This window comes from Mustela nivalis (assembly GCF_964662115.1).
Source record: "Mustela nivalis genome assembly, chromosome: 6".
NCBI lineage: Eukaryota > Metazoa > Chordata > Mammalia > Carnivora > Mustelidae > Mustela > Mustela nivalis.
In genome coordinates, this window is record NC_139025.1 from 96557074 (window position 1) to 96566777 (window position 9704).

The 9704-nt window shown below is 43.6% G+C and overlaps 1 pseudogene across 1 annotated transcript; it reads left to right on the forward strand.

The window, feature by feature from the left end:
• Positions 1–7708: 7708 nt before the first annotated feature.
• Positions 7709–9406, forward strand: LOC309867824 (ribonuclease pancreatic pseudogene; annotated as a pseudogene). The gene is made up of 2 exons: positions 7709–7763; positions 8639–9406. The product of its transcript is annotated as a ribonuclease pancreatic pseudogene (transcript).
• Positions 9407–9704: the final 298 nt, after the last annotated feature.

Consider the following 9704-nt stretch of genomic DNA (forward strand, 5'->3'; position numbering starts at 1 on the left):
TTTGTTCCCTGAATGCTTTCTGTAGAGCTCTGGAGGGTGGGAATGAAAATGGCAGCCTCCCAATCTCCAGCCCAGAGAAACCAAGAGTTCAGGGCCTCACTCCTCAGTGCACCCTTGGAGAAAAGCATTCAATTACTACCTGGTCCCCGGCCACCCTCTGAGCTCACATGACCTGTGACCCAGCAATTCTGTCTCAGGCACACAGCCCCATTTAGGGTCTCCAAACCCAGAAGATTTCTGCCACTCTCTGGAGGGGGTCTCCCCGGCCCTGCCACTTGTGGGGTCCCTGCTCAAAGAGCAATGCCCTGACTGTGCCACAGATCAGAGTTTAAGGTAACCCCGAATTCAGAGTTCACTCCTTGGCTCTGTCTCTGTAGCCAGCTTCCCTGCTTTAATACCTGGGAGCTCTGCTACACTTAGAAACCCCCGATCCTTCTGTGACCCCACAGGACTTGAGACCATGCTGTCCTCACAAGGGCTCCACCCCCGCGTAGAATCTGGAGCAATGTCCTTCAGTGTGGCCGACTTCTTCTTCTTCTTCTTTTTTTTTTTTTTTTGACACAGAGAAAGAGATCATAAGCACGCAGAGAGGCAGGCAGAGAGAAGGGGATGCAGTCTCCTTGCCAAGCAGAGAGCCTGATGTGGGGCTCATCTCAGGACCCTGAGATCATAAACCAAGCTGAAGGCAGAGGCTTTAACCCACTGAGCCACCCTGGTACCCCAGTACAGCAGGTTTCTAAAAGTTCTGATTTTGCTCTCCATTGCTCCGTGGCTTGCCGGAAAAGGCTCCTCCCCACACAGGCTACCTTCCCATCTCTTTGGATTCACTTCTCCATAAGTCCTACCTTTCAGAAAGTGGTCAATGTTCTGTATCAAGAATTGCTGCTCTTCTCTTCGATCTCCTGTTGGGTTTGTTGGTGTTCGGAATGGTTTGATAACTATCTAGCTGAACTCCTGCAACCTGATGTCATCTCAGCCTGCTACCATTCTGCCATCTTGACTTCTACCAACCATTTCTTGGAGGGACTATCTTTTTGCCTTTGGATAGTCCTACTTGCTTTGGTTAAGATTAACTGGCCACTAATTGATTGAATATTTATTAAACTAAATAATCTAATAGAGGAACTGGTGGGTAGAAAAACAATTGCTATAGACAGAATGTTTGAAATGTTGAAATTTCACATATGATGGTATTAGGGGGTAAAGCACTTGAGAGGTGACTAGGTCATGAGGGTAGAGCCCACAGGAGTGGGGCTCAGGAGAACTCCCTGCCCTGCTACCATATGAAGACACAGCAAATAGGTAGCCATCTATAAAACATCTATAAATATCAGGTGGATTTTCAGCAGACACCAAATCTGCTGGTGCCGTCATCTTGGACTTTCCAATCCCTTAAACACTTAGAGATGTTTGTTGTTTATAAGCCATCTTCCAGTATGTGGAAGCTTACTGTACCATCCTGAACATCTCCCAATGTCCTCCGTGTTATTCCTTATGCTCCATAAGTAAGTGAAACCATATGATAATTGACTCTCTCAGCTTGACATATACAATGGAGTATTATGCCTCCATCAGAAAGGATGAATACCCAACTTTTGTGTCAACATAGACAGGACTGGAAAAGATGATGCTGAGAGAAGTAAGTAAAAGTCTGGAATTTTTGAAGAAATCAGCATCACATTTTAATTTTTCCTTCTAAATAGACATCATTTGTGGTGACAGTTTGATTCACAGCAAAAAATGAGTAGAAAGCAGAATTCTCATATATAATTATTCAGCCTCTCCCATTGTCAACATCCTACACTGGAGCAGTACATTTGTTATAAATGATGGACCTACTTTGACACATCTCCCAAAGTCTATAGAAGCCATTAGGGCTCACTCTGGGTGCTGTATATGTGTATGTAACTAGGGTTTTTTCTCTTGCTAGTCTATCTTTTGCCAGCTTAATTTGTACATTCCTACTCTCTGAACCTAAGAGGGTGGAGGAAAAAGTTTCTTCCTCCACTCTGTTTCCTCCACCTATTCCATAAACACATGTCCAGGTTGAACCCTGGCTCTTCACAACATTAACCCTTGTGCTCATTTGCTCACTCTTGTAATACATCTCACATAGTCTGAGAATTGTTTTGCCCATACCACCATGATGAACTCCCGAAGTTTAGGATGTGTTTGCTGTTTTTCCCTTATCTCTACATTCCCTGCTGAAGACTGATGTTTTACACCTAAACCATAAAATCAGAGATAGTAAAAGTATTGTTGTTTAGTATGTGTGCCATACAGTGAGGCATAAGCACACCATGCTGTTAGTCATAGGCTATACTATGGTGTTGCGGCTCTAATTCAGGCCCATGCTTTTTCTCACTACATGATGTTCCATAAAGTCACAAATGAAGTTAAGTAGGCATAGAGTCAGGAGCAGAAAGTGTTTTTGAGACTGAGATGATAACATGCAGATAAGCAGGCATATCTATTTGGCCATCCCAGAGACAGCTCTCTTCTCTTTCCTTAGACTTGTCATTGGACAGGATGAACTGATTACAGGGCCATACTCTCAAGGGGCTGGAAGGTCAGTGAAAGTCAGGACAAATCCCAGACCTCCCTGACTTACTCCCACACCCAGTCTAAATACTTTTCATTGGAAGAGAGTATTTTCTGAAACTTGATCAATCAACAAGCACTCAGAAATGTTAAACAAAACTACATTGTTCACTGAGAACTTCAGCCAGTAATGATTTCATTCTTCAGCTGTAACCCCAGTCATCTGAGCTGGCTGATGAATTTCCAGGTCTGAAATGCTATCCCCAATGGTCCATTTTTCTGAGGCCTGGGGATATCTGGGAGATTTGAAGCTTTCTTGAGGCAACTTTCCCCAGGAACCTAACAGGAATCAAAGCCTCTTGAGAGGAAATTTTAGAGATAGAACAAGACGGGGGACTGCAGATAAGACATATCCTGCTCTGGATCTACCCCCTCCCTCTTTCTGGCCACTCTACTGTTTACCACACAGAAGGGAGTAGCCAAAGGTAACTTTTAGGTGCAATGTAAGCTGCACCTAAGCTGTAAGGTACAAGTGCCTTCTGACAGTTACCCCACAGTAAATCTTAGTGTGCCTACTGTGATGTCCAATCCCAGATCTGCCTGTGTTTTCCTGATACACCCATTCCATTTTCACTGCTCTCTGATTCTCTATAAAGATAGAAGTTATAGCATCTGAGTGGCTCAGTCAGTTAAGTGTCTGCCTTTGGGCCAGTTCATGATCCCAGGGTCCTGGGATCAAGCCCCTCATCTTGGGCTCCCTGCTTAGCAGGAAGCCTGCTTCTCCCTCGCCCTCTGATGCTCCTCCTGCTTATGCTCTCTATCTGTCCAATAAATCAATAAGATGATTTAAAAAAAAATAAAGAGAATTTTGAAACTTTTCAGTTTATCCTTCCCTCCCAATCAGAAACTTCAATTACTATGGACTCTGAAAAACAATCTGAGGGGTTTGAAGTGGTGGGGGGTGGGAGGTTGGGGTACCAGGTGGTGGGTATTATAGAGGGCACAGATTGCATGGAGCACTGGGTGTGGTGCAAAAATAATGAATACTGTTATGCTGACAATAAATAAAAAATAAATTTAAAAAAAAAAGTCTCATTCAGGGCACCTGGGTGACTCAGTTGGTTAAGCGACTGCCTTCAGCTCAGGTCATAATCCTGGAGTCCTGGGATAGAGTCCCACATCGGGCTCCCTTCTCAGCACAGAGTCTGCTTCTTTTGCTGACCTCTCTCCTCTCATGCTCTCTCTCTTTCTTAGTCTCTCTCTACCTCTCAAATAAATAAATAAAATATTAAAAATAAATAAATAAATCTTAAAAAAAGAAACTTCAATTACTGTCACCTCTACTTACCTCTACTACTAGATCAGAATTAAAAGTGAACTTTTAATTTTGACTCTTGAAGAAACAATATCAGTTGTGGTAATAATAATAACATTAAAATTCTTTTAGGGCTTACAGTGTGCTTTGAATAGGGTGACCCTATAATTTGCTGTCTGGTTGGGAGACTTTTGAGAGTGAAGAGGGACATTATTATATATTAGCCAAGAAATGAGCATAAATAGGGATGGTCCTCAGCAAGCAGGGGCACTTAGATGGTTTCATAGCCATGAACCAGTTTCACATGATAGAGAGCTAAAGGAGCTCTCCGTGGTCTCTCTGTAAGGGCACTAATCCCATTCCCAAGTGCTCCACCTCCATGACATAATCACCTCTCAAAGGCCCCACTTCTGGTTACCAACCCATTGAGACTTAGGTTTTAATATACAAATTTGGGGTGGGGGTGGGAAACAAACATTCAGTCCATAGCATCTTAGAATAAGATAACTTACAGATAAGGAAACAAATACAGAAGTTGATATATTATTGATCTTTAAAATCATAATGCAGGACTTTTGGGTACACATCTGCACTCAACCAGAAAAATGCAAGTTGGAGTTTCAGGAATAATTAAAAAGGTGAACTGATTCCAGACCACTGTCCAAACAGACTCCAGTTGCTATGCACTTAAATTCTCTTTTATTAGTGCTTTGCCAATCATCCATGTGTTTTATAGATGACAAACTGAGGTCCAGAGAGGTGATAACATTTTCCTGAACATAACATACCAGTCATGAAGCTGAAACTAATACATATGGTCTCCTCACTCTACAGGCTTTAGTCAAATTCTCAAGAGCGGTTTATGGAAATGAATATCACACCGTATATGCCTAAAGAAATGACAACTGTGATGTATGTCAAACTACTTGAGAGAAATTTTGAAAGATTGATATCACATTTTAATCTGTGTAATGAAGATAAATACTGCAACTGTGATTTAATGTATGGGAAATGATGTCTCTCAATAATGGCTCACAGACACATTCTATACTGGATAACTGTCCCTGTTACCTAGAGGACAAACAGAGATGATGCAGACATTCTCAGAACCCAGTTTTAAAACAGGGGTTGGAGGCAAACAAGACTCAAGTCTCAGTCCTTGGAGAAAATCCCATTGCTGGAAGGGACATTCTTCTGCTGCTCATATTCTTAGTCAACGTCACTGTTTCTCAGCTGCATCCTTTTCCTTGTCTGGTACCCACCTCCCCTTTCCACCAACCTCACAGACAAGACAGTCTCCTATTCCTTTACCCATGTCAGCCCCCTTCCTGGAGCTATGCTCTCTCTCTGTGCTGTATTTTCACTGTCTTCTCCCATACTGACTATTTCCCGAAGATGTGCACACCTTCATGTAACCTTCTCCCCAGCCATCCTCATCATGTTAGTGCACAAATTTACTCCATCTCATCACTGTCAGCCTCCTCATTAATTCCATTTCTTTCACTCTGACTATTTCTCCAACCTATTGGAATAACGGTTCTCTGAAAGTACTCCAGAAAATACTCCATTGATCTCTTGATTATCACATCTCATCATCTAATAAAATATTACCTTCTTAAACATTTTAAAAATTGTAAGTTATCTATAGGTACATGTATATATATAAATATACACGTAGTGTGTGGGTATACTCTATATATATGCACGTAGACAGAGAGAGAGTGTTAGTTTTTTTTCTATCAATCTTGTCTTTTAACTGTACCATTTAGTCCATTTATATAACATAGTTATTCATTTTTATTTTCCTCAATGAATACCTACTACCTTATTTTGCCTTTGCTATTAGTCTCATTTGTCTGGCATTTCTATTTCCTATCATTTCTTCCCTTCTTTTGGATTAGTGGTGTAATTGCCTGTCATTCTGTGACAGCCATTAAAGCTGTTCAAAATAATTCTCTCATTCCAGGCACCCAGAAGGATCCTATTTCTCTGTCTCTTGCACTTAAATGTGACCATGAGGTTTTCTGCGGTCAATGAAGTGTGAATAGAAGTGACATATGTCCCTTCCAGCAGAAGCATTAAGAGCTGTCCTCTGCGGTGCTGGGTTTTTTTTTTAATGTTTTATTTATTTACTTAGAGACAGAGAGAGAGAGTGGGTAAAAGGCAGAGGAGGAGGGAGAGAGAGAACACCAAGCAGACTCCAAGCTCAGCCCAGAGCCCAACTCAGAGTTTGATCTTATGACCTGAGATCATGACCTGAGCCAAAATCAAGAGCAGGATGCTTAACCAGCTGAGCTGCCAGGGCATCCCAGTGCTATGTTCTTTCCTCTGCCTCTTTGATTAAGACAGTGAGTGTCAAGAGGAAGCCTGTGTCAGCCTGTTTTCCCAAGTGACAATAGCAGGCAGAGCCCCTAGGCTGGACCAAGATAGATATGTAGCTGGAATAAGAAAGAAACTTTAAACTACTGAAATTTTGAGATTGTTTGTTACTGCAGCACAACTAGACTCTCCTAACTGATCCACAGTCTACTTATTCTCTGCTAGTTTGGAATTCAAACCCTGTGTTTCCCTTCTTTTCATTGCTTAGCTTCGAAATTCTCAAATGCATACTAAACATAAAGAAGTCTAATCAATACTTTTAGTCATCTCTTGAACACGGTAATTCACATCACTTCCAAGTTATGTTCCTGACATATATTTTAATTTTATCTTCTTAACTCAACAAGAAATTATTGCTTTATATAGTCAAAAGATCTTTGATTTGTTCACATACTTGTCACCATCTTTCTTTATTCCTTCCTGAATTCATATTTCTGATGAGTAGCCTTTCTTTGTAACCTCAAATCCATTCTTAGAAATTTTTAGTGGAAGACTGCTTTAATGAAGTCATATAACTCCATTAGATTTTGTTTTATATTATTGTTTTGTCAGAAAATGCCTTATTTTATTCATTTCTAAGTGCCAGAGTAAATAATTCTATGTTGGTGTGTTGAGAAATCAAAGCCAGTGTATTGAATTAAGATTATGATGTACTAAGGAGGGGAAAAGCCATTCACATGGTCAGGTTACACCCTCAGCATTCCAGCTGCCACTTTCAGGAAGTGAAAAGCCCAGGGCACAGTTTCAGGACATGGATACAGAAGCAAAGTCATAAGATTTGTCCCGTGCCTTGGTGACTGAGCCAGCCTGACATCCCTTGGGGTTTCATTAACTTTAGTTCCTCTCCTCCACTCTGACCTTCTAGGAGTGGTTGCTGTGGCCAAGAACTGTAACACATCCACCTTCCAACGCAGGAGAGCTGAAGTGGCCAACACTGGGTGAGGTCGCAGGTCTCCCCTCTCCCAGCCCAGACCCCCCCACACACACCCTAGGTCCATGCAGTCTTCCAGCTGCAGAAAGCAGAATGCCCCCCACACCAGAAGAGGTGCTGTTGGAATTCCAGTCACGCCAGGACTCCTGGGGAGACAGAGTACCTCCATTTCTCTGGTGCTCTGGGGATCATGTGTTTATTTGTCCTTTGCAAACCTGCAAGAGTTATTTGTTTGATGCAAATGGCCCCCTGAGATGACAAGGACTTTGCTCCAGTTCAGGCATCATTACCGTAGTGGCTTTCTTTGCCGCTCCTTGTGAGCCAGCAGACAGATGAGGTTCACATGGTACGGTTCCTATAAACAAGACTCCCCCTTCTCAGCAGTCCTGAAAAAAGAGTGGTGTGGATGGTTCCCTACAATGTCCTTCCTCACAATGTCTTTGGTTCCCACTAAAGTGAAACCAAGATGCTCCTCCCACCTATCTTTCTTTGGAAGCCAAGCCCCTTTGTAATCTGTAAAAGATTCCCTCCCCAGGGATCCCGGGATCACAGAGACTGGCCCTCTGCTCTGTCCTAGAGACCAAGCTAGAGATCCAGGTCAGTGGCTGAAGAGATGGTCTCAAGGACTCCTTATTCTGTGTTGGGTTAGAGGAACCAGGGTGGTTGAGGTTAGCACCTGAAAAAACTTGAGCTGGACCAATATTGGGATGGAGCATGTGGGCTGCAGGGAAACAAAGGCACTGGGGGAGGGAAGCATTGCTCTTGGGAATACAATGGCATCCCTCTATGATACTGGTGTTAGGAACTGGGCTGTTGCCCTTGTGTTGGAGAACAATAGGCCTCACTCTGTCCATCATGATCCTATAGGTCATGTGGTATTTCAGGGATACAGTTCAGCTCATGTTTTATTCAAAAGGATTTCCTGATAAGCACCTTGAGCACTGGGTATAAATGTACTTATTCTTCAAATGTATTTTATTTTTTTAAATGTTTTTAAGATTTTATTTCTTTATTTGACAGGGATAGATAGAAAGCACAAGCAGAGGGGGCAGCAGAGGGAGTGGGAGAAGCAGGCTCCCCAGTGACCAGGGAGCTGAGCTCGAGACAGGACTAGATCATAGGAATTCAGATCACAACCTGAACTCAAGGCAGACACTTAACAGACTGAGCCATCCAGGTGCCCCCTCAAATAGATTTTAAATTTTAAAATCTCTAATATTCAGACATAGAAGGATTTTAGTTCACTGTCAAGTCACCAACCAGAGGGAAAGACCACCTCTCTCCAGCTAGTAGGACTTAAATACTCGTTGACAAGAGTCTATGTGAGCATCTCAATCCTTGGAAAATTGCACAGGAGGAGGGGTACCTTTCCGGCTGACCCAAACGGAGACTGTGAGCCAGGGAAGCCACAGGTAGGAGCTGGGGTTCTTTCTCAGGCAACGCTTTTTCTCTTCTCTCCCTTTCCTGGCTAGGCTCTTCCAGAGGAGTGAGACCACCATGGCTCAGGAGAGGTTCTTCATCCTGTTCCCACTACTGGTTCTGGTGCTGCTGGTGCTGGGCAGTGTCCAGCCTTCTCTGGCCAAGGAGTCGAGGGCCGAGAAGTTCCTGTGGCAGCACATAGACTCGAACACCTCCACCGTCAATGCCAGCTACTGCAACCAAATGATGAAGCGCCGGAATATGATGGTTGGATTTTGCAAGCCGGTGAACACGTTTATCCACGAACCTCTGCCAGATGTCCAGGACATCTGCTTCCAGGGAAATGTAACCTGCAAGAATGGGAAGCCCAACTGCCACCAAAGCAGTTCCAAAATGCGCATCACCGACTGCCGCCTGAAGGCTCCAAATACCCCAAATGCGACTATGAGACCACGCAGCAAGAGAAATTCATCATCGTGGCCTGTGAGTGTGTACAGTATGAGACAGTCCACTTTGATGGTTCTGTGTAGGTCTGCACCTGAGGCCAGAGTAGCAAGATGCCCCACCTCCCTGTTGTGGCAACTGCTTCTCCCCTCTCCCTTCCTGGATATGAAAGAACTCCAGCCAGGGCTCCTATCCCAAACACACATGCATTCCTACCCAGGACCTGCCCCTTTGTGGTTTGGGAGGTGAGGGGGTCCCTGTGTAAACCACTTCCTGGATTCTTTCTGTAAAACACAGTTCCAACTACCTGGATTTCTGAAACTGTCACCATCCTGATACTGTCGTGTGATTGCTTTCCTGCTTGGGTGAGAACTGTAAATCGGGGTAGATTTCGTAAGCATCAAATAGAATCATTACTTACCTTTGCTCCTGACTCTTGGTTCTCCGTGACCTGAGATCATCCCTTTGCTCAGAGATGCCTTGCTGTAAAATATGAAGCTGTTAAGTATGGGCTATTTGAGATGAAAGGGAGCTACAGTCTGGGACTGTCCTGCTGGGTGAGCTGATGGAGGGGGAGCTCAAATACCAAAATCTCTGGCACAGAAGGAAGGACAGGGTGACCTCAAGAAAATCCTGCTCAGTCCCTGGCTGGGCAGGAGTAGGGGATGAAATTAT